The sequence below is a fragment of the Vicia villosa genome, linkage group LG3, assembly GCF_029867415.1.
Source record: "Vicia villosa cultivar HV-30 ecotype Madison, WI linkage group LG3, Vvil1.0, whole genome shotgun sequence".
NCBI classification, from domain to species: domain Eukaryota; kingdom Viridiplantae; phylum Streptophyta; class Magnoliopsida; order Fabales; family Fabaceae; genus Vicia; species Vicia villosa.
In genome coordinates, this window is record NC_081182.1 from 180,115,049 (window position 1) to 180,140,938 (window position 25,890).

The following is a 25,890-nucleotide window of genomic DNA, read 5'->3' on the forward strand; positions in this document are numbered from 1 at the left end:
AGAATTACAATTACTAGAATTAACTAAAAAAAGAGTGAGTTTTGGAGGAGGAGCGGGTTTTGGCGAGCGGCGGGCTTTGGCGGGGCTGGTATGGCGGGCGGCGGGTTTTGGCGGGGCGGGCTTTGGCGAGCAGCGAGCGTAAAATCCCAACCCAACCCGCCAATTTTTGACGGGTGCGCGGGCGGCCCGGCGGGCCCCGGCCCGTTTTGCCACCGCTAGATGCGCCGACCGTGTAAAATATTTTACACTGTATAACAATTAACCTAATAAATTATTCATATTTATAAATTAACAACTTTTAAAAATAAATAAATATTTTATTATTATAAATAGTATTTATCGTTTATTGTTAGGATTCATTCAAAACTATATAGATGTGTCAATTATTTATACAAATAATAAAAAAATATCTATTAAAAAATAAAAATGTAAACATAATTTTTTTTTTCAAATTAGTGTTAAAAAATACATGTGTCGTTTCTTTACCAATAAAAATTATTTAATTCTTTTGAAAATGAATAAAATTAGCTAGAAAAATGTGTTGTTTGAAAAAGTTATTATGATTTTATCAAAACTACAATGGTTACACTAGAAGAGTGGTTACACCGCGAGTTACACTCGCTCGTAACTTTATTTTGATTGTTTGAGATTAATCTATAATGATTTATTATGTCATTGAATTACATCAAAATTAATGAATATTCATTTTGACGTTAATATTTGAATATCTTGATGGTATAGTAATTTATTATAGATTAATCTCAAATTTTATAGGTATGATCTATATAATAGTATGTTTAAATCCAACGATTGATTTTAAAAAAATATTTTTTCAAAATAAAATTACGAGCAAGTGTAACCATGATAGAATTTTGGTTGATTTTTGAGGAGCAGGACATCGCGATATGCTAACGAGAAGGGTGGAGCTCCGGCACGCCTCCGTCTGAGGATTTTCCTTGGGTTTCTCATGCGGGTTCAGAAGGGGTTCTTGTTAGGGTTACCTCCTGTTTCTAATTTCGGTTTAAATTCCTGATCTTAGGGTCAGGGACCTTGTTAGAAAGGGGTTTGGTTTTCTCTGATTTAGGGCTTTTCTTCGTCTGCGTGTTGTTTCTTATTCTCTGTGGTTCCAGTTCTCGTTTGCTATCTTCTATTCGCAGGTTCTCGTTTGTTTCTAATGGTTGAGGGTGGTTGGTCCAAGGTGGCTTATCGCAAGAATGTTTCTGCTCGTTGGGATGTTTTTCCGTACGGTGGTAAGAACAAGAATCTTTCATGTTCGAGGAAGGAACTCACGTCTATGTATGTCTCTGAGTTCCCTGATGAGTCTTCCGCAAAAGATCTGTTCGTTCTGTTTGGGTGTATTGGGAATGTCGTGGAGGTCGCGATTTCGCCGCGCAGGAACAGAGTTGGCAAAAGGTTTGGTTTTGCCCGGTTTGAGGAGGTTAGTGACGGGCGTCTGTTGGCTGTACGTTTAGATAATATCTTAATAGCAGGCAAGAAGATTCATGTCAACCTACCGAGGTATCAGAGGGGGATTGTTGGGGGTTCAAGCAGGTTTGGAGGTGTTGCGAAAGTTGGGAGTAAGGGGTTTGGGCCTGGTAAGGAGGGTGTCCGTAGGTGGTCGGAGTCGGGTTGGAATGGTAAATCCTACGCGGCTGTGGTGGGATCAGGGTCTGTGGCGGATGGGAAACAGGGGGAAGCTAGCTACAGATTGAATTTCAACTCGTGTGCTGAGCGGAGGAAGAGATTTGGTAAAGCGTATGTAGGTAAAGTTTGCATTCCGGGCTCGGCGTTTAATATCCAAACTTATCTAGAAATGGAGGGAGTTTTTGCGATTAGAGCTTCTCCATTGGGAGGCGATTGGGTGCTGTTAGAGGACAATGAGGAAGGATTTTTAGAGGATTTAATTATCGAGGGTGAAGGTTGGTGGCGTAGTTGGTTTTCGGAGATTAAGAAGTGGGAGGAGGGGTTGGTGGATGACAGGAGAGACATGTGGATTAGAATATACGGTATTCCGGTTCTCGTTTGGCATTCCGATTTTTTCACAGCTTTAGCCGAGTTATGGGGGAGATTTATTTGCTTAGATGAGAACACGTCGAAAGGTCTATCTTTCGCTATGGCAAGGATGATGGTGAATGTTCCGATCTCGTTTAAGCCACCCGATAGCGTCACTGTGAACATTGATGGAAAACCTGTGGTTATATTTCTTAGGGAAGATGCTGCGGGACAGATTCTGTCTTGTTCGGCTAAGCAATCGGCAGCCTCTTCCAGCTGTGATTTATCTGCTTCAGAAGCCGACTGGTGCGACGAGGCAATGGGAACTGAAGTTTCGGATGATTCAATCGAACAGTTTTCGAGCAAGGGGATTAAAGAAATGGTCCCAGTCTGTTTGAAACAATCGGTGACTGTTAGCAAGTCAGCTGCTCTTTCGGCTGCCAAGGTAGGCTCGGTGGCAGCGGAGCTGTTCAGTGAGGATGTCGGAAGTTCATCGGTGGGAAACGGTTTGTTCGACAATACGTTATCTTTAATCCGTGGTGGCAATGCTAGCGGCAATTGCGTGTTACAGCCGGTAGTCTCTGTTGATTATTCAGCGGCGGAGCAGAATAAGGGCATGGGGGAGGAAGAAATTTCGGAGGTTGCTGGTACTGAGTTTAGGGATGTTTCGGTTAGCAACGTGATTTGCGATAAGGGGGGAGAGGAAGTGCTGGCTGCTAACGTTGATAAGAGACTAGAGGGTTCAAATTCAATTGTTGTGGGGACTGCCGTGTCACAACAGCCGCTGGCCAATTGTCTAGGCGTGAATGGTTTTTCTAAACCATCTTCAAAAAAAGTTAAAAGAATTTCTGTGCAGCTTGTAGACAAAAACAGTGGTGGGGCTGGAAGGAAAAAAGGCCTTATGTGTAACTCTTATGTTAAGAATGCAGCAGAGGGGCCGGAGAGGCAATTTAGCGGTATTTCTTCGTCTTGTTATGGAGAACAATCGGAGGATTCGGACATTCACCGATGTAACAAGAGACAATGGAATTTTGTGGACAAGAATTTAGGCGGTAAATTGTGGGAGGCTATTGAGGCATTGGGGGTGGTTGACATGGAGGGACGTAGAAATTTAATTAATAGATTGGGCCGGTTGGATCAAGAGGGAAAGCAAGAAGGAGGAGCTAGGAAGGAGTCAATCAAAGAGTTACAATGATTATTGGTTCTTTAAATATTAGAGGGGGAGTGAATGCACTCAAAAGAAGAAGAGTTAATTCGATTATTAATAAAGGCGAAGCGGATATTTTTCTTTTGCAAGAAACTAAAATTTCAAATATGAATGAAGCGTGGGCGAAGAGTTTTTGGAGTTCCTCGGAGGTAGAATTTTCTTTTTCCAATTCTTTGGGGAGGTCGGGGGGATTGCTTACGATTTGGAGGAAGGAAGCGATAGAGGTGTTGAGTAGTTTTAAAGGGGAAGGTTTTTTGGGGATTCATGTTCGGTGGAAAAATCAATTGTACTATGTGGTGAATGTTTATGCCCCTTGCGACTTACGTAGAAAAAAAATATTGTGGAACGACTTGCTCGCTTGTAAAGAATCTTTTAAAGATGGGGAATGGATAATGGGAGGAGACTTTAACGCCATTAAAAACGGTAGCGAAAGAAAGGGAAGGGGAGTAGTTGTGAATCATAGAGAGTTGGACCTTTTTTCGGAGTTCATCATAAAGAGTGAGTTGGTTGATATTCCTTGCAAAGGAAAAAAGTTTTCTTGGTTTAGTGGTGATGGCAAGGCCATGAGTAGAATTGATCGTTTTCTCTTGTCGAGTAATGTGATTGATAGGTGGAAAATTACCGGGCAACTTATTGGTGATCGTGACATCTCGGACCATTGTCCGATTTGGTTAATGAAGGATAAATCTAATTGGGGACCAAAGCCTTTTAGATTTAATAACGAGTGGTTTTCTCTTGCCTCGTTTGTCCCTTTTGTGGAGAAGGAATGGAATAGCTTGAAAGTGGAAGGTAGAGGGGATTTTGTCCTTAAAGAAAAACTTAGGCTTTTAAAGGATAAAATTAGAAGGTGGAATAAGGAAGTTTTCGGGAAGATAGATCTTAACATGGAAGAAGGAGTCCGAGACATGAACGTGGCCGATGAGAGGTTAGTTTCCGGTTTTACTTCTTCTTCTTTTGCGGATGACCTCATTTTTAGAAAGGAAGCTTGTAGTAGATTTTGGAGGAACTTGAGAATTAAGGAGAACATGATTTTTCAAAAATCAAGATGTTCTTGGCTTAAAGAGGGAGATGCTAATAGTAGTTTTTTTCATAAGGTTATGAAACAAAGGAGAAGTCGCAATCATATTGGTCCTTTATCCTCTTCGGGAGGGTTAATTGACTCGGTGGATGGAATTAAAGAAGAGGTGTTTAATCACTTTGAGAAGAAGTTTGTGGAAACGGAGGAGGTGAGACCTTTGTTGGATGGTATTTCGTTTAAGAGTATTAGTAGGGAGGAAGCGGCGGGTCTTGAGAGACCCTTTCTTGAAGAGGAAATTAAAGAGGCGGTGTGGGAGTGTGGCGGGAATAAAAGTCCGGGCCCGGACGGTTATTCTCTCCTCTTTTTCAAGAAGTGTTGGCATTTCATTAAAGTTGATCTTATTCGCTTTTTTAATTACTTTTTCGGTGGGAATGCTCTATCTAAGGCCATCACTTCATCTTTTTTGACTTTAGTGCCAAAGTCTCATAATCCTATTTCGTTGGATGATTATAGACCTATTTGCTTGGTTGGTTGTTTATATAAGGTGGTGGCGAAGCTTTTAGCGGGGAGGATTAAAGGTGTGCTTAACTCGATCATTTCCAAATGTCAAAGTGCTTTTATTCCCGGTAGACAATTGCTAGATGGTGTGTTAGTTGCTAACGAAGTGGTGGATTATGCCAAAAAAGAAGAAAGTAAGTGTATTCTCTTTAAAGTGGATTTCGAAAAGGCTTACGATAAGGTTAGTTGGAGTTTCCTTCGTTACATGCTTAGAAGGTTGGGTTTTGGGGAAAAATGGATGAAATGGATGGAGGCTTTGATATTTAATAGTAAGATGTCGGTGCTTGTTAATGGGAGTCCTTCGAAGGAGTTTTGTGTTTCTAGAGGTTTGAGGCAAGGAGACCCTCTCTCTCCTTTTCTTTTTGTGATCATTGCGGAAGGCCTTTCGGGTTTAATTAGAAAATCTATAGAAGTGGGTGACTTTCAAAGGTTTTCGATTAATAGCTCGTGTAGTGTGGATGTGCTCCAATTTGCGGACGACACTCTAATTGTCGGGGAAGGAAATTGGAAGCATGTGTGGGCGATAAAGGCGGTGCTCCGGGCATTTGAATTAGTGTCCGGGCTTGGGATAAACTACCATAAAAGCAAGTTGATTGGCATTAATATGAATAGGAGTTTTATGGAGGCGGCTTCTTTCATTCTCTCTTGTAAGGTGGAGGATTCTAACTTTTATTTTCTTGGTATTCCCATAGGTTTCAATCCGAGGAAGGAAGATACTTGGAATCCTCTTTTGCTAAAGATGAAGAATCGTTTAAAAGGGTGGATGAACCGTTCCTTGAACTTGGGAGGTAGAATCACTCTTTTAAAGTCCGTGCTTAGTTCTTTGACCATTTTTACCATGTCTTTTTTTTAGAATGCCTAAAAAAGTGGTGAAAAGGTTTATATCTTTGCAAAGTAAGTTTTTGTGGGGAGGAGTGGAGGAGAAGAGGAGGATTCATTGGGTGAAGTGGGAGGATGTGACTTTACCTTTGGAGAGGAGGGGGTTAGGAGTAAAAAATATTGATTTGTTCAATTTGGCTCTTCTTAACAAGTGGAGGTGGCGGATTCTCCAAGGACACGATGGTGTGTGGTTAGACGTTTTGAAAGCCCGATACGGTGACATCTCCACTTTAGCTTTGTGTGGTGGTAACGGTTCTAATTTTCCTTCCTCTTGCTCCGTTTGGTGGAAAGATTTGATGAAGGTTAGTTCCTCTTCTTCTATGGATCCTATTGCCGAGTGTTGTTCTTTCTCCATCAATAATGGTTTTACTACGCCGTTTTGGGAATCAAAATGGTTGGGTGATACTCCTTTGCTAGTAGAGTTTCCGGTCTTGTTTGAATTCTCTAACTTGAAGAAAGTCTCGGTTGCGGCTATGGGAGGTTGGTTAGATGGTGTTTGGTATTGGGGTGATTTTGGAGTTCCCGAGGTTTTTTTGTCTAATCCCGTTGTTGCGGAAGAATTGTGCACTTTGAGGAGGAGGTTGGAGGATTTTAGGGGGTGGAATTCCGAAAAAGATATAGTGTTATGGCCCGGAAATTCCGAAAATTCCTTCTCGGTAGCTTCGTGTTATTCCTTCTATGATGCTAGTAGATATCCGTTCGGACCTTTAAACATTCATGAAGGCGTGTTTGGTTTGTTGTGGAAATTGGAGGTTCCTTTTAAGATAAAAACTTTTGGTTGGAGGTTGTTTCTTGATAGATTACCAACTAAGGACCTTTTGGAGATTCGAGGTATGCAATTTTCCCATGAGAATTTATTATGTTCTTTTTGTGGTAATTGTTCGGAAAGTAGGAATCATCTCTTTTTTGGTTGCGAGGTGGTTAAAAATATTTGGGGAATTATAGCTTGTTGGGTGGGTAAAGGGGAAAGTGGTAGTGAAGAGTGTTTGTCGAATTTTATGGATTGGCACTTATTTTTTAGTGTGAATATGGTGAAGGATAGAAAATTGGGGATTATTTGGCTTGCTACATCTTGGGCTATTTGGTTGGTTAGAAACGGTGTGTGTTTTCGGAATGAGACTTGGAATGTCAACGACATCGTTTGGAACATTAAACTTTTGGCTTGGAGGTGGGCTTTTTGTGGGAATATTACTCGATCCAATTTTTCCTTTTACGAGTTTTGTAAGGAACCGTTGTTCTTTCTCTCGTAATTGTAATTGGTTTGTAATTTTCTTTTTGTCGGTTTTTACCGATCTTTTTGTAATCGGGTTGGAGAACCCTTAGTTCTCCCTTTTAATATATCTTGATTACTAAAAAAAAAAAAAACTCTTCAGGTGTAATTTGATCTCTTTTATTTGCAATTTATAAATTGAAAACAAAATTTCTTTTTGCATTTTTTCCCTTCAAAACACTATGCATGTGGATCTTTTTTCTTTAAAATATTTCATGCTCATTTGTAAATTAATAAAATGACACATTACGTTATATTTTGGCATAAAGATTATATTCATTGTAATACATTGATGTAGAAGTTCAAGAAATGTTACTAATTGATATTAAAACTATATAAACCGAAACTGTAACAAAGTGGCCTCTTGCTTTGAATTACATGTGCAAGTAATTGTTGACAGATGCATGTGTTGCATAGGCAACAACAAATACTTGAGTAATTGATACTACACTCTCGATATGGGTTTGAGAGACTCACACCCAATACTATCTAGAAAGCATGAAAATTCAAAAGGATTTGAATCGCCTTGATCAAGATATATATATTTTTATTTTTAAGCAAGATATATATAAAACGGAGAACTAAGGGTTCTCCAACTTGATTACACAGAGAAACGGGATAATCCGACAAAAAGCAAAATTACAAACCAATTACCGCTACGACAAAAAGTGCAAAGGATCTATGCAAAAATCGTAGAAAGAGTAATTTAGGTGAGTAATTTTCCCGCAAAAAGACCACCTCCAAACCAAGTGCTTAATGTTCCAAACGGTATTATTCACATTCCAAGCATCCTTCCGGAAACAACTACCATTCCTAACCAACCATAAAATCCAAGTGGTAGCTAGCCATACCACCCCCAACTTCCTAACTTTCACTTTTTTACTATGAAAAAAAGAGTGCCAATCCATAAAATTCGACAAACACTCATCAACTACCCTATCCCCTTTACCAACCCAAAACGCTACGTCTCTCCAAATATTTTTCACCACCCAACAACCAAAGATATATTACAAGAACATATGTCTACTCAAAGTTGATCCCTTCACTTTAACTGTATCTTTCTACCACCAACTTTGCTTTATTTTGTGTAATTATGTGATTTTTATAAAGTTTATTATGAAAGACTCATCTAATATTTATGACAATACTATTTTGAGGACGCATGACAAATTCACATACTTTATTTTTTTAAAATTGATTGAGCTTTAATTGCATAGTCCGAAGACAAACCTCTTTTTTTTTTTTGGTACAAAAGAGGACCTAACCGGCCAAAAAAAAAAACATAAGACTAAACAGCTACGTACTCTGATATGTCTAGGAATCGAGACTTTATTTTTATCATAGCTAAAATGATATTTAATTAATTTGTCATGATATTCAGAAGAATGAGGATATCAGTATAGTTCTGAGTAAGACTATAATTGGCTATCCAATCAGCCCCACGATATCCTTCCTGTCAAATGTAGTTGAACTTGATATGCAAATTCCTTTGGGCCATCCTTCTAATTCTACGAACTAAAGTTGAGATGTTTTGATCATTTTTAATCATCTGATTAACCATATTTATTAAGACTTTGGAGTCATTCTCGACTATCAAATTTTTAATTCTCTCATGCCAAGCTATCTCCACCTTATGCCTCTATAATTAAAGAAATAATTATGTCTTTTTGAGTAAATATGTGAGATGAATACAAAATAATTACAAAAATTATTAACGTAGGAATGTGTACTTGTAACTCGGTTTTTCGCGAACTGACTCCTTGCTCTTTTTGTTTTTGATATTTTTTTTTTGCAAGAGTCGCCACCGACTTTTATTTTATCCAATATTTAAGAAAGGCATAAAAGAACAAAAAAAGACCTTTTGACAGATTTTGGGTTCGGGGGGTTGATTATACAAAGGGAAGGTTTTAAGCACCCTTTGTATCCATGGTTATCCATGGGCTCTTAAATGCTTAGCTCACTTTTGTTTAAATGCTTTATTGATTTGAAAATAGAAGAAGTGAAGATGGACAATAGGTCACATAGGTCTCTGAAGAGTTTCACCGGGAATAATGCCCTTCAAATACCAGATGAAAGCTTTTGGAAATAGATGAGAAGTTTTGAAAACACGTTGTTTGTAAATGAAAGGTGTTTGAGCAAGCAATTAGGAGTTACCTACTCTCAATTTATAAGATCTTTCCTATGCATTTAATACTTTTCTTAAATGATGGTATGATTAAAAAAAGTAATAAGAGGGAAAACCATAGAGGTGCAAGTGTGCAAAGTGTTTTTTTTTTTTTTAAGTTTTATCTTGATTATTAATGTTTTAGCTCAAAGGTAAAAATATGGTCCAAGTGGACAAAAGGAAGATGACGGAAACATAAACAATGCGTCCAAATGGACAAAGAAAAAATAGCGGAAGCATAAATAATATGTCCAAATGGACAAAGAGAAAATAGCGGAAACATAAATAATATGTCCAAATGGACAAAGAAAAATAGCGGAAACATAAATAATATGTCCAAATGGACAAAGAAAAATAGCGGAAACATAAATAATATGTCCAAATGGACAAAGAGAAAATGACATAAACATAAATAATACGTCCAAATGGACAAAGAGAAAATAACAGAAACATAAATAATACGTCCAAATGGACCAAAAAGAAAATAACAGAAACATAAATAATACGTCCAAATGGACAAAGAGAAAATAACAGAAACATAAATAATACGTCCAAATGGACAAAGAGAAAATAACATAAACATAAATAATACGAATTATAAAATAAAGCATAAAACAAGAAATATAAAGAACAATATAATAAAATGCGGAAATTAAAGTCAATTGTTAGTATGTTAGCACGCGAATCATCTTGAAGCTAGTCAAGTATATCCACGATGTTAGTGAAGATCGATGGTGAGTGAATGATGATCTCGGATTTAAAGTCAATGAAAATTTATCAGAAGCTTGATAGAATCATAGCGACTACACGATAAATTTCTAAAAGCCTTAAATCAACTGCATACAATCTCTGCCATATTTGATCTTTTATTCCAATTCGGGACAAAGAAAAAGATAAGAAATAATATCAAATAATATACAAAAATAAACCTGAAATTGTGAAAAATTTACACAATAATAAGAGAGATATTTTGAAAGTATAATTAGGTTAAGAGAAAATAAAATGACAAAATCTTAAATCTAAAACAAATTAAACCTAATTCATTTTTTTTTATGTTTTTAAGTTAATTAAAAGCTAATTAAACAAATAATTATACAAATAATTAAACTTAACAAGAAAAATAAATCTAGTTATGTATAAAATTAGTATATAATATATAAACATAATTTAACAAAATAAAATATTTTTTTTCGAAGTTTTTTGATAGGTTAGAAATAATTAAAAAAAGCAAATATATACATAATTACTAATTAATTAAGCAAAATAAATTAACTATGAATAAAAATAAAATATTTTTATGTCAAATATTAGATTATAAAAATATAAACCTAAATCTAAAAGGAAAATACTTTTTGGAGTTTTTTGATTGGTTGAAAATAATTAAAAAGCAATATTTACATAATTACTAATTAATTAAGCAAAATAAATTAATTATGAAAAGAAATAAAATATTTTTATGTTAAAAATTAAATAAAAATTTTATCAACTTAAAACTAAAATTAAAACATTTTTTTTTTGAGAAATTGAAAATATGCTTAAATATGGAGTTTTTAATTCATGAACTCCTAACACTACTACATATTAAAAACTACATTGTACTTACTCTATGATGTCCCAAGAGTGGAATAGAGTGATTGAAATTGATTGAAGGTGGCTATTTGAATGAGCCTTGATTTTTTACAAGTTTCTTGAAACTTTTGAAAAATATAAAATGCTTAAACTATGGCTTTGGTGTTTGTTGTTGTACTTTCCCTTTGGCTCCCTCTATTGAATGAAGAAAATGAAGCTCTATTTATAGGCCAAGAATTCTAAATTTGAAGGCTTGCAAGTTGGAAATGCAATGATTGATTTTGTGGAAAAAATACGGAATATTCCCATTATGCTAGGTTAAAAGTTTAACCATGGTTTAAGCACTCAATTATTATTCTCTTCAATCTTGCAATTTTATCTTTAAGAATCCTGAATGGTCATTGCTTGCATCACATGAAGCTTCCTTGCATTATCCTTGAATTATCTTTGAATTATCTCACTTTAATTGAATTTTAAATAAATAAAATTCAATAAAAAATGAAATAAAAATGTCATGAATCATGGATATATTTTGAATTCCCTTAGGCATATTATAATCAATATTGAATCACAAAAGAATTGGCCTTTTTGAAAAAAAATCAAGTTTTGGTCATTACTTGTTTCATGCATTTTTCCAAAAAAGGTGAACTTCATCAAGGCATATCTCCCTCAATTTTGATCCTATGAAAGTGTTCTTGTACTTTTTGGAAAGCCCAAGATGTCCTCTACAAGCCACTTTAGAAGCTTTTTTGCATTTGGAGAAGTTATCTTAATGATATGGGCTTTGACAAAAAATAGCTTTTTGTTGACTTTCAAAATGTCCTGTAATGTTTTGTCTTATATCTCTTATGCGGAAGCATTTCTTGACCTCGGGCCCAACATCAAAGTTGTAGAGAATTTAATTTCCTTGAGAATGAGCTTTGGTTGGAATTTTTCTGATAAATTATGAGAGAGTTATGGTCGGTCAAAGTTCAGTTGACTTTTAGGTAAAAAACTCTAATTTTGCAATTTTGAGTTTTGTTGATTTCTGAACTTTTCATGATGAATTATGATAAATCCTTGATCAATTGATGAATATTACTTCCAATGATTGATGTTGACCAAAAATCTTGATTTTTGATTGCAGTTGACTTTTTTTCGATGAACCGCAGTTTTGCGATCTTTCAATGAATCAAGGTCTTCTCCTCCATTAAATGACATGAATTGAATATAATGTAGATTTGAAGGCCTTTGAATCATGAGAGAATGATGAACCTCTTGTGGGCCTCAAAACCCTAATTTCTTCAGCTTTCTTTTGATCATTCTCCTGTTTTTGACACAAGCAACAAACTTTTTTTTTTATATTTTTTTGTTAGTAAATAAAAATATGCATGATGATAAATGATAATGATAATGATCACGATACTTAGAAAAATGATGGGATCTCAGAGGTCAAAAATTGTGGTGCAACAGATGCCCCTATTTAAGTTTCTTCTATCCGGAGATGTGAAGATTGGAAATCTTCGTTTCGACGTGATTGAAGAGACTTAAATATATATAAAAACACAATTTTTGAATCTGAGATGCAATGTAATGCTTATGATTATGAATGCATATGATTTCCACGAGATGGAAACAGGACACCACAGGGGAGAAGTAAACAGACTCCGTTGGGGAAAAGGTATACGTCATCCAGGAATAGAATCGGACTTCACAAAAGAAAGAAACACTCGACAGAAGCTTTCAGGAGTAAAACGTGAAAGGAACTCTGGACAGGAAATCAACAGAGACGTTCAGAAAGAAAAATCTCTGGAACCCACATCAAAAATAATTCAAGAGGAAAGGAATATAAATTGACAGAGGCATTCAAGAGTAAAACCATGATTGAACATCATCATAGGCAATCAAGACTAAAACATGATTGAATAGTATCAAAAGCAATCAAGAGTAAACCATGATTGGATAACATCATAGGCAATCAAGACTAAAACATGATTGAATAGTATCAAAAGCAATCAAGAGTAAACCATGATTGGATAACATCATATGCAATCAAGACTAAAACATGATTGAATAGTATCAAAAGCAATCAAGAGTAAACCATGATTGGATAACATCATATGCAATCAAGACTAAAACATGATTGAACATCATCAAAGACAATCAAAAGTAAAACATGATTGGACAATATCAAAGGCCATCAAGAGTAAAACATGATTGAACAGCATCAAGAGTAAAACATGATTGAGACACCAACCGAGAGTAAAGCACGATCAAACAGCATCGAGAGTAAAACATGATCGAATATAAATAAAGATCAATCACGAGTAAAGCGTGATTGAATAATATTAAAGGTCAATGCCAAGTAAGTTGGACTTTGATCTCAAGGTAAGATGTTTATAACAACAAGACATGGAAAAATATAAATGAGCATGAATTTGTTTCTATGCATGATGTTGAATTTTTTTTCTATGCATGATGAATGCTCAATGAAATGTAGTTATTTATGACAACTGAGATTGACTCTTTTGTGAGGCAAGATTGGAGCTTTGATTCCTCAATACGGGAACTCTAAAAAATCCGCTTGGAAAGAAGATGCTTGAACAAACTTCTTGTCACACTGATAACTGTATCAAACAAATGATCCTTTGAGAAGGACTGATAAATTGTGCTTGGGGATTGCTGAAGAAGATTGCCCCTGATTGAATAATTGTTGCAAGTTAACTGATCATGGCTTCAGTTGAACTACGTTGGGGATGAACTGATCATGGATTCAACTCTTGAAATGAATGTTGGGAAGACTTGCCATAGTATACATCTTGAAGAGGATATTCTGATCAACAAATCTTGATTAAACATATGAACAACAGGATCTTGAAGTAACGTGCCCCTGATAGGATCACTGACCAAGTTTCTCGACTGTTTGAACTTCCTAGAAGATGAGTGCTTACTTGCAAATAAAATGTTCATTCAAGAATGGTAATTTTAGTGCAATGCTCAAAACATATTTTTTGAGATCAAAGTTTTAGAATGATGTTATATATGTGTAAAGCAAATGGAATCACTGGTCAAAACATAAAGGTTAAGACAATCAACGTGAAAGATAAAGCAAAGATATGGTATCAACATAAATGATTGGTAAATCTCTTGGGAGTCAGCTTACGCAACCTTGTTGTAGTATGCTTTCAATATAAACCTTGCTTCAATTAGGGCTTTTGAAGGTTGTAACGAGGTCAAGTTCACGGTTTAAAAAACAAAAGGTATAAGGCTCAAAATTTTTGTAACCCACCCCATCTTCGTGATGATCTTCAGTCCTAAACTCAGTTAATTCAAAATATGCATTCAGGTTCCAAGAGACATTCTGGAATTTTACCTGTTGTAATGATTATAGTTCACAAGCCAAGAAAACTTAGAGATGGCAGTCACTTCTTCCTTTTGATATTCACAACATTTTGTGGTTCAAGAATTTATTGACTTATCTCTCCTTTTTCTTTTTTTTTGATATCCCTAACTTTTGCCTGAACTGTTTATTTTGAACTTACAATCAGCGGGATGCCTTAATTTTTGCCTAAGTCATTTTTTGATTTTGACTTAGCAGGCTTTTCGTTGATTTTCTTTTTTGATACTTTTTTTTTGAAATATAGTGACTACCTTGCTTAATGATTATAATGAACCATCATCGACTTTTGCTTGGCGTCTCCAACATTTCTTTGATGTATGCGGAGGAAAGCTTGTGATTAAAACACTTGTTGAAAGGTGTATTAAATGATTCTCTTAAAATAGAATGCACAACCAAATTAACTGGGAACTACCATGCCCCGGGTTAAAATGTGGGTTATTTCGTACAGAAAGAAACACCAACTTCTAGGCTCAAAGGGGTTGACAAGGGATTAACTTCCTTATTTCTCCAGTGTTTGGGAATTGAAACAATGCCTGTACATCGTCAGCAAAGTTTTATTTGAAAGCATACAGTTCAACAACCTGGGTATTTCGTTGTCATCATCCTCCCTCCAATCTTTGCATAAAACACAAGTTTGACAGAGAAAGCAAAATAGGATAAAAGTTTTGTAAAAGAAGCATAAACATAGACATAGTAGATGAAAATGAATTCAAACATATGATGCTCATTTCATTAAAACTAACATTCAGGAATAAACAAAGTTTAAAAGAAAACAATACAATTGAGGAAATGCAAACAGTAGGGAAACATGCCCTAGTGACTAATCAGTTACGAGGATGAGCTGTCCTGTCTTGATACACTGGCTTTAGGGAGATAATTGTCTTTGACCTGTTTTTAGCCATTCTGATTCGGTAAAGGATTAGTGACAACATTGGGACCAACATTCTTAAAAGATAACAACTTTGATCTAACCAACACTTGAACTCTGTCCTTCAAAGGGAAACATCTTTCTAAATCATGGCCCGCTGCCCCTTGATGGAAAGGACAATGAAGATCAGACCTAAAACCTTCTGGAAGAGGATTCTGAGGAGGAAGAATCAGCTTGATGGTATACAAACAACTTTGAAGATGGAGACAGACAAGGATAAGTTTCATGGATAACCTGGATGTATGTATGCAAATGATGCAATTGTTGTTTATATTTTTTTGAGTTTCAAAGAACTTAAGATACTAATTTGCAAACATTCAAGCATTGGATTAAAGCATTGATCAAGTTATCATCAAAATCAATCATCAATTTTGGTGGATTAGAGTTTTCACTCCATCAACACCCAAGATCCATTGAGTTTGACGAAACTTACGATGTTTACAAAAAAGACCTCTGAGTTCATTGGAAATCAAAGGAAAAGGTTTTTATGAATGTATGAATGCATGAATGTATGTATGCATGGATGTATGAATGCCACATATACAGACATGGTAACACAAACATGGTGCACATAAGATAGGTTCAAAAGTTCAACGTCACGAGCATGAGGTCAAAGAACCAAACATGGGATAGTACTAGGGGTTAATCACCTGCAACACATGTTCTACTGATACGTCAAAGTCCACATTCTTCTTTCGGATATTACCGGCTTGCACAACTGAAATTGTGAGCCAATAATATTCTCAAGAAAAACTCGTCTGCGTGTGATTCTCCGCATGACAACTAATCCAAGTCTACACCTGAATAGTTTCTGCATCACAACCTAAGAAGGCCAAGATGGGATAATGGGTTCTACGGTCAACTCAGCTTCTACAGTTCAATGAAAGCAATAATGTTTCCGCAACTGAACTTGCTAAACATATACTACCAGCAAGGAACCTCCACTGAGCGGAAGGATTCTCATGACAGCTTGTTAAGGACTGAACTCCTTGTATGCCATACATGACTTTACCCCCACCTAAATCTTATGTGTACTTAATCCGAGTTAGGATTTGTCCATAATGTATCTCAAGTGACGGAACCACACATATATCCAGAATAGCAAAAAATAACAAAATAAACAAGTATAAGAAAATATTAAAGTGATATAAAACTCTAAGGTAACCCCTCTTTTTAAAAAGTTTTTTCAAGTCCCCAGCAGAGTCGCCAGTTCTGTAACTCGGTTTTTTGCGAGCTGACTCCTTGCTCTTTTTGTTTTTGATATTTTTTTTTTGCAAGAGTCGCCACCGACTTTTATTTTATCCAATATTAAGGAAAGGTATAAAAGAACAGAAAAAGACCTTTTGACAGATTTTGGGTTCGGGGGGTTGGTTATACAAAGGGAAGGTTTTAAGCACCCTTTGTATCCATGGTTATCCATGGGCTCTTAATTGCTTAGCTCACTTTGTTTAAATGCTTTATTGATTTGAAAATAGAAGAAGTGAAGATGGACAATAGGTCACATAGGTCTCTGAAGAGTTTCACCGGGAATAATGCCCTTCAAATACCAGATGAAAGCTTTTGGAAATAGATGAGAAGTTTTGAAAACACGTTGTTTGTAAATGAAAGGTATTTGAGCAAGCAATTAGGAGTTACCTACTCTCAATTTATAAGATCTTTCCTATGCATTTAATACTTTTCTTAAATGATGGTATGATTAAAAAAAAGTAATAAGAGGGAAAACCATAGAGGTGCAAGTGTGCAAAGTGTTTTTTTTTATTTTAAGTTTTATCTTGATTATTAATGTTTTAGCTCAAAGGTAAAAATATGGTCCAAGTGGACAAAAGGAAGATGACGGAAACATAAACAATGCGTCCAAATGGACAAAGAAAAAATAGCGGAAGCATAAATAATATGTCCAAATTGACAAAGAGAAAATAGCGGAAACATAAATAATATGTCCAAATGGACAAAGAAAAATAGCGGAAACATAAATAATATGTCCAAATGGACAAAGAGAAAATGACATAAACATAAATAATACGTCCAAATGGACAAAGAGAAAATAACAGAAACATAAATAATACGTCCAAATGGACAAAAAGAAAATAACAGAAACATAAATAATACGTCCAAATGGACAAAGAGAAAATAACAGAAACATAAATAATACGTCCAAATGGACAGAGAAAATAACATAAACATAAATAATACGAATGATAAAATAAAGCATAAAACAAGAAATATAAAGAACAATATAATAAAATGAGGAAATTAAAGTCAATTGTTAGTATGTTAGCACGCGAATCATCTTGAAGCTAGTCAAGTATATCCACGATGTTAGTGAAGATCGATGGTGAGTGAATGATGATCTCGGATTTAAAGTCAATGAAAATTTATCAGAAGCTTGATAGAATCATAGCGACTACACGATAAATTTCTAAAAGCCTTAAATCAACTGCATACAACCTCTGCCATATTTGATCTTTTATTCCAATTCGGGACAAAGAAAAAGATAAGAAATAATATCAAATAATATACAAAAATAAACCTGAAATTGTGAAAAATTTACACAATAATAAGAGAGATATTTTGAAAGTATAATTAGGTTAAGAGAAAATAAAATGACAAAATCTTAAATCTAAAACAAGTTAAACCTAATTCATTTTTTTTTATGTTTTTAAGTTAATTAAAAGCTAATTAAACAAATAATTATACAAATAATTAAACTTAACAAGAAAAATAAATCTAGTTATGTATAAAATTAGTATATAATATATAAACCTAATTTAACAAAATAAAATATTTTTTTTCGAAGTTTTTTGATAGGTTAGAAATAATTAAAAAAAGCAAATATATACATAATTACTAATTAATTAAGCAAAATAAATTAACTATGAATAAAAATAAAATATTTTTATGTCAAATATTAGATTATAAAAATATAAACCTAAATCTAAAAGGAAAATACTTTTTGGAGTTTTTTGATTGGTTGAAAATAATTAAAAAGCAATATTTACATAATTACTAATTAATTAAGCAAAATAAATTAATTATGAAAAGAAATAAAATATTTTTATGTTAAAAATTAAATAAAAATTTTATCAACTTAAAACTAAAATTAAAACATTTTTTTTTGAGAAATTGAAAATATGCTTAAATATGGAGTTTTTAATTCATGAACTCCTAACACTACTACATATTAAAAACTACATTGTACTTACTCTATGATGTCCCAAGAGTGGAATAGAGTGATTGAAATTGATTGAAGGTGGCTATTTGAATGAGCCTTGATTTTTTACAAGTTTCTTGAAACTTTTGAAAAATATAAAATGCTTAAACTATGGCTTTGGTGTTTGTTGTTGTACTTTCCCTTTGGCTCCCCCTATTGAATGAAGAAAATGAAGCTCTATTTATAGGCCAAGAATTCTAAATTTGAAGGCTTGCAAGTTGGAAATGTAATGATTGATTTTGTGGAAAAAATATGGAATATTCCCATTATGCTAGGTTAAAAGTTTAACCATGGTTTAAGCACTCAATTATTATTCTCTTCAATCTTGCAATTTTATCTTTAAGAATCCTGAATGGTCATTGCTTGCATCACATGAAGCTTCCTTGCATTATCCTTGAATTATCTTTGAATTATCTCACTTTAATTGAATTTTAAATAAATAAAATTCAATAAAAAATGAAATAAAAATGTCATGAATCATGGATATATTTTGAATTCCCTTAGCCATATTATAATCAAGATTGAATCACAAAAGAATTAGCCTTTTTGAAAAAAAATCAAGTTTTGGTCATTACTTGTTTCATGCATTTTTCCAAAAAAGGTGAACTTCATCAAGGCATATCTCCCTCAATTTTGATCCTATGAAAGTGTTCTTGTACTTTTTGGAAAGCCCAAGATGTCCTCTACAAGCCACTTTAGAAGCTTTTTTGCATTTGGAGAAGTTATCTTAATGATATGGGCTTTGACAAAAAATAGCTTTTTGTTGACTTTCAAAATGTCCTGTAATGTTTTGTCTTATATCTCTTATGCGGAAGCATTTCTTGACCTCGGGCCCAACATCAAAGTTGTAGAGAATTTAATTTCCTTGAGAATGAGCTTTGGTTGGAATTTTTCTGATAAATTATGAGAGAGTTATGGTCGGTCAAAGTTCAGTTGACTTTTAGGTAAAAAACTCTAATTTTGCAATTTTGAGTTTTGTTGATTTCTGAACTTTTCATGATGAATTATGATAAATCCTTGATCAATTGATGAATATTACTTCCAATGATTGATGTTGACCAAAAATCTTGATTTTTGACTGTAGTTGACTTTTTTTCGATGAACCGCGGTTTTGCGATCTTTCAATGAATCAAGGTCTTCTTCTCCATTAAATGACATGAATTGAATATAATGTTGATTTGAAGGCCTTTGAATCATGAGAGAATGATGAACCTCTTGTGGGCCTCAAAACCCTAATTTCTTCAGCTTTCTTTTGATCTTTCTCCTGTTTTTGACACATAAGCAACAAACTTTTTTTTTTATATTTTTTTTGTTAGTAAATAAAAATATGCATGATGATAAATGATAATGATAATGATCACGATACTTAGAAAAATGATGGGATCTCAGAGGTCAAAAATTGGGGTGCAACAGTACTTACACCATTTTTAAAGTCTCCCATAATGTTGTCGATCCTACAAATGGTCTTTAACAATAATTCAATCTTGAGGCAGCTGTGTTGAGGTCTAGTCTTGTTTATATCGCCTTGTTCACTTTTCTTGTTATCTTTTTTAATATCCTCACTTTTAGTAGGATCCACTTTTGGATCGTCATCCCTAAGTAAATCTTCCGTCAGCATGTTTGAAACATCAAAACGAGAAGAAATACCTTTCCTAATCTACTGAGGTCTAGTTTCATCAAAAACTACATACAGAGACTCTTCAATAACACGTGTTCTATTATTGAACACCATATATGATTACTAGATGAAAAATACTCTAAAAATATTTCATAAGATTATCGTCAAATTTACCTAGCTTGTTCTTACCATTGTTTAAAATAAAGCATTTGCTATCGAAAATATGAAAATAATAAATGTTTGTCTTTTTATCTTCAAGTAACTCATATGAGGTCTAATGACCACCGTGTTTAATACATGACATGATGTGCTCATCAAATCCTTCTAAAAGTACTTAGATATACTCATCACACTTATGATTACGTGTGTTTCTATAACACAGTTTTTAAGCTATACAATGTCATTTTGTTATGTAGTGCACGAACATGAGAAGTTGTGAGTTATACCGCTTTCGTTGTAAAATGTTTCAAAATAATGGTTAACAAATTTACCAACATGATCACTTCTTCAAGAAATAATATAAAAAAGTGGTTTTGAACAAACTTAACAAACCTAACAAAAAACTCTATAAGTTTCTTCCTTTTAGGCTAAGAACAAGTTCCAAGTGAATCTAGTCTAATCATGTACAATAACAAAGGTGTTATAATTTCATCCTATACTCTTAGTCCTTGAGGATTCAAATATATATATATATATATATATATATATATATATATATATATATGTATGTATGTATAACTTTTTTATTTAAAAGATACTCTTGTTTGCTTTTTCATTTTCCAATCATATCACAACTTTACTTTTGAAAATTTAATTTTAGATAGACAGATCATTAATTCCTAAAAAACTATCTTATTAATTAGAGCATAGTGAACATGGTTCAAACGCCTATACTACTACTAAGAGTCTTCACTTCGGGTGATTAAATATTTGGTAGCACATTTTTTATACAACATTTATCCTAAGCACATGGATGTTTCCAACTTGTGAAACCTTGAATACTTCTTACCAGCCTTATGATCAATTATACAACCAAAAGTGATTAAATATATAGACAGATCATTAATTCCTATAAAACTATCTTATTAATTAGAGCATAGTGAACATGGTTCAAACGCCTATACTACAATTAAGAGTCTTCACTTCGGATGATTAAATATTTGGTACCACACTTTATACAACATTATCCTAAGCACATGGATGTTTCCAACTTATGAAACCTTGAATACTTCTTACCAGCCTTATGATCAATCATACAACCAAAGGTGTCAAAATTTATAGAGAACCTTTTGTCTCACAATTGGATAATGCTTGAAAGATTCTATATAAGCCCTTTAACCTACAACAAAATATCAACAGTGATTGTGGAGGTATTTTTCAAAATACCTTCATCTAAGATATTTATCTCGATTCTTATCTTCGTACATGACGTGACCACGTTCCTTATGAACAAAAATAGTGAACATAGACGCTTTTCCTGTCCTATTCCTTGAAGACCCATTATCTAAAAATAACATTCTTTTTGTATTGGCAAGACATTAATGCAAGAAGATTAACAAGGTAATTTAGGTCCCCCAAAAACTCCTTCTAAGTCCTTGGGAGTTATAAGACCATTAGTGACTTTTACATTCCAATTGTGACATAGAAGTATGAAATGACCCTTATCACCACAACAATAACAAACTACTTTAGGATAAATACCCCTTCCATCATTTCTAGTGCGATAGACATTTTTCTTAAATGTTTCCTTTCTTTACTTGAACTAATAATAGTAATACTAGGTAATTTTGAGAGATGTGTTATCCGTCCTTTAAAATTTCCAATTACAATTTTTAAATTAGGACAAGCATCACACTTAACTACATCTACCTCTTTTCTAAAGTATTAGAGATATTCAAGTAGTCATAAACAAGAGATGTGTGTTCCTCTTTCAAGGATTCTGAAGCACTTTTAAGATTTATTGTTTCTTCCTCAAGCTCTAAAATATTTTTTTGATTAGAAACTCTCGTAAATATATTCATTGGTTCAACATGCACTTCTTGAAAATAAAGTGATAAATCTTTATAAGAAGGTATAAAATGTGTGTCAGAATCATGTTTCTCAAAAAAATTTCTTTGTGATGCACCAGTAAGCACAAACGAACAAATTTCATCTTCATCTAAACATAATCTAGTGGAGGAAGATTCCTCATCTTCTTCACAAGCAATGTAGGTTCTTTGACCTGTTTCTTTATGGCCCTTCATATTGTATAACACTTTCTTGATTTTGTGATTATTTAAACTTAGACAACCAGTCTTGTAGTGTTAGGGTTCTCCACATTAATAACAAGTCAATTTTCTTTGCTCCTTCTTCTTATCTTACCATTTCTTTGGTGGGTTAGATTTTCTGAACTTTAACAATTTTTTCTCTGAATGCTTTAGATTATTTGTTGCAGTGTTTCACAAATAACTCATTTCTTCTTCTTTCGAAATTGAGACGTGAGATATATATTATACCTTGAACCGTAATATACTCTTTATCATGACTTTATTTATATAGTTTAATATCTCACCCTTTGCTTGTTTTCGCCGTTGCCTTTATATTGGTAACGTGCTGGTGACGCTAGTGAGTGAAGATTTAGGCGCCGTGAGTTGAGTCGGTTGTCGCTCTGATACGTAGCACTTGGGGGACAAAACGATTGTTTTTATTATTGTTTTAATTGCTGAATTTTATTTGGTTTTGGTTTAAATTGTAACTTAAAGTTACCGTGCAAAGATGCTACGATTTGATTTGAATATTTATGAAGTTTGATGATTCTGCTGCGAAGTAATTTATTTGATGAAGTGTTTCTGAGGATTAAATTAATGTTATAATTTGCCCGCTTTCGTTTAAGTGCTATGTATCTATGTGGAGGCATAATTGCCGTATGTGAATTAAATGACGAATGTGACATCCTATTTCATCGTATGAAAATTTTAAAATACTCTGATTTTTGTTTATAATTACCGGGTAGATTTGGGGTGTTACAAAAGGGAGAACCTCCATTGATACAGAAACTTGTGAAGAAAAATGCTAAGGTAAGGGTGAGGTTCTAACCATATAATGAGTTGTATAATGATGGGAAATGGTAGTAATTAGGTTCCCATAGTTGTAGGTCTTGATTTCTCATTATTTGGTTTTATAGGATTTTACCTAATTCATGAAATTATGATGATTGTTTTGTGAAATTGATGATATGAATTGAGTTGAATTGCTTCTTATAACATGTGTATAATTTATCAAATAGATGCTACTGGTTTGTTATGAAAATAGGGATTTTTGGGGTTTGAAGGGAAAATTTCGTAGTAGGAAAAATAACAGATTTTTGACTCTGGTTAAGGGAATCGGGTTCCCAATATAACAGAACTGCAAAAAATTAGTTTTGAACAGGGGAACCGGGTTCCCAGCATAACAGAGGCATAATAATCACTTTTTGAAATAGGGAATCGGGGTTCCGAGTTAGGAGAACCGGGTGTTGCACCGCAAAATTTGCCCACATATTTATTCCTGATTAGCTTTCACATCACATTCATGTGCATATTTCATCTAGATCATTCATCCTATGCATTCATCCATATCATGGTTACTGTTCATAAATTGATAAGGAAAAGAGCTTCTGCTGAAGAAATTCTTGATCAAAAGAGAAGATCTGAAGTCTGTTTGTATGGAATCATTCCCATTGGTATTCTTCTGAAAATCAGGGTTTCATCCTCTCCAATTCAAAGCTCTGATTAAAAGATACAATCCTCAAGTTCATCAGGCTTTCCAAATTAGGGTTTTGACCAAAGTCAACCCTATTGACTTTTCGGTCCGAATTTAATCAGGAGATGATTTTGAGTGTGAAATGTGGTTGTCTTGAAGAAATATTCATTGGAGCTTCTTTGGTTAAAAACTGATTGAGAATTGGATCGAAAACTGATTAATCAGAAAATTCATCAGAAACAGAGAAAATCAGGAAAAATTGACTTTTGGTCAAGATCGAGGTTGTCATACCCCAAAATTTGCCCGTACCATTTCTCTTATTCAAATTCAAATCAAGGTATAAAGCTCAAAGACACCTCTCCTAAGCGAGGATTAGGGTTTTATTGTTCTGGAGGAAAATCACTGAATCAAAGGCTCCAAGGTATCCCACATGGCCTATGATACCCCATACTACCTCCATGACAAGTTTCAGGGCTTAATTCAAAAAATTGATCATTCAATTGCTCAGAAAGTCAACAGTCAACTAGTTTGACCTAAAAGTCAACTGTGATCAAAGTACAGTCAAAATTCCTGATTTATGGTCAACATCCTTATTTTGAAATATCATTCATCATTTGATCAAGGATTGATCATGATTCATCAAGGAAAGCTCTAAAAAACATCAAAACTCAAACTTTCTAAATTAGGGTTTTTTGGACCTAAAGTCAACTGAACTTTGACCAGCCATTACTTTCACATGGAACATCAGAAATTTTCCATCCAAATCTCAATTCGAAGGAAATTGAATTCTCTACAATTTTGTCTCTCACATGCCAAGGCTAGAAATGCACCATTTGGGAGATATGGGCCAATACATTACAGGTCCTCCAAAAAAGTCAACGAAAACACCTTTTGGGTCAAAGCTCATAACTTGAGCATGGAATATTTAATTGAGATGAAACCAAAAGAATCATTTAGAGGACACTCTAAGCTTTCTAAAAATCTCAAGAACTCTTCCATACAATATAAAATGAAGGAGTTATGACTTGCACAAGTTGGGCGAAATTCAAGAAGAACATGAAACCCTAATTGGACAATTTTGAGTTTCTTGACTAATGGGCCTAAGTTCTGGACTTAAAACATGATCTTGACCCAAATAAGGACCTATAAAACAATTCTAATATTTTGGGAATTTTTATTTATATTTATTTGGAGTTTATTCATTTAAATAGCAAATAAATTAAGAAAAATACCAAGAATAATGAATTAAATCATGGGGATTTATTTTGGATCATATAAAAGCCCAAGAAGCACCTTGAAGACCAAGGAATTTCGTTCATGCATGGTTTTGGCTTTTATTTTATTTATTTTTGATTTTATTTAGATTAAATTAAGAGAAAATAAAATAAATATCAAGGTGGTATATGATTCAATCTTTCCATTCAAAAATCATCCTTGGGGCCCAAGTAATTCAAAATATATTTGATTGAGAAAAGATTGAAACAAATATAACAATATTCCATGAGATTTTAAATCAAATTTTTTCTCAATCTTTTCTCACAAATCTTTTGATCTCTTTCCAAATCTCTTCCCCTAATTCTCCCTCTATATATTCTCATAACATCCAGCATGAGGGCTCTCGAATCCTAACCTAAAAAACCCTAGTCTCCATAACTCCATTAAAGCTTTATTTTCAAGAAGAAGTGCATTCGGGCATCTCAAGTTCCAGCCACTATCAGTCTCAAGTGATCATTGCAATCTATTCCTGAGGTAATTTAGGGTAAGCCTGAACCAGTACATGATCTCCATGCACCGAAAATATCATATTATGCATGTTGATATTCATACAATATGTTAATTTTCGTTTTCCATTATCATACGCATGCCAATCGATTTTGATGCTACTAACAAGTCTATGGTGGAGTATAGAACAGGTTTGATGCATAGTAGGAGCGTTTCGAGCGTGGATTTGAAAACCACCATTATTAGGGTTTCAAAGATGGAAGTTTCGTTTTCCATGATCCAACCCTTGTTTGCCTAAAACGAAGCCACATTCGAGTCCCTAGCAAGCTTTTGAGTGGATCTGGGCATTTAAATCTTTGTTTAAACGTTGTTTCCTTCATATTGTTTAACATGCAGGTTAGCTACGAATTTTGCGTAGCAAATTCATAGCAGATTTTTGTAGCGAATGTTGCAGGCTTTTAGGTTGAAGACGAAGAGGACGTGGCAGACGGATATTCGTGAGTTTGAATTTCGTGATCCCTGGGACGCGCGCGTAGCATCGTGATTGGTTGGTCAACTCGTCAAAGCACTCTCTCTCTTCCATTGGTCGTACGTGGGACCCAGGCTGATAAGTGCTTTGACTCTTCATAAGTTTCTATACTTTTAATATTTCTTT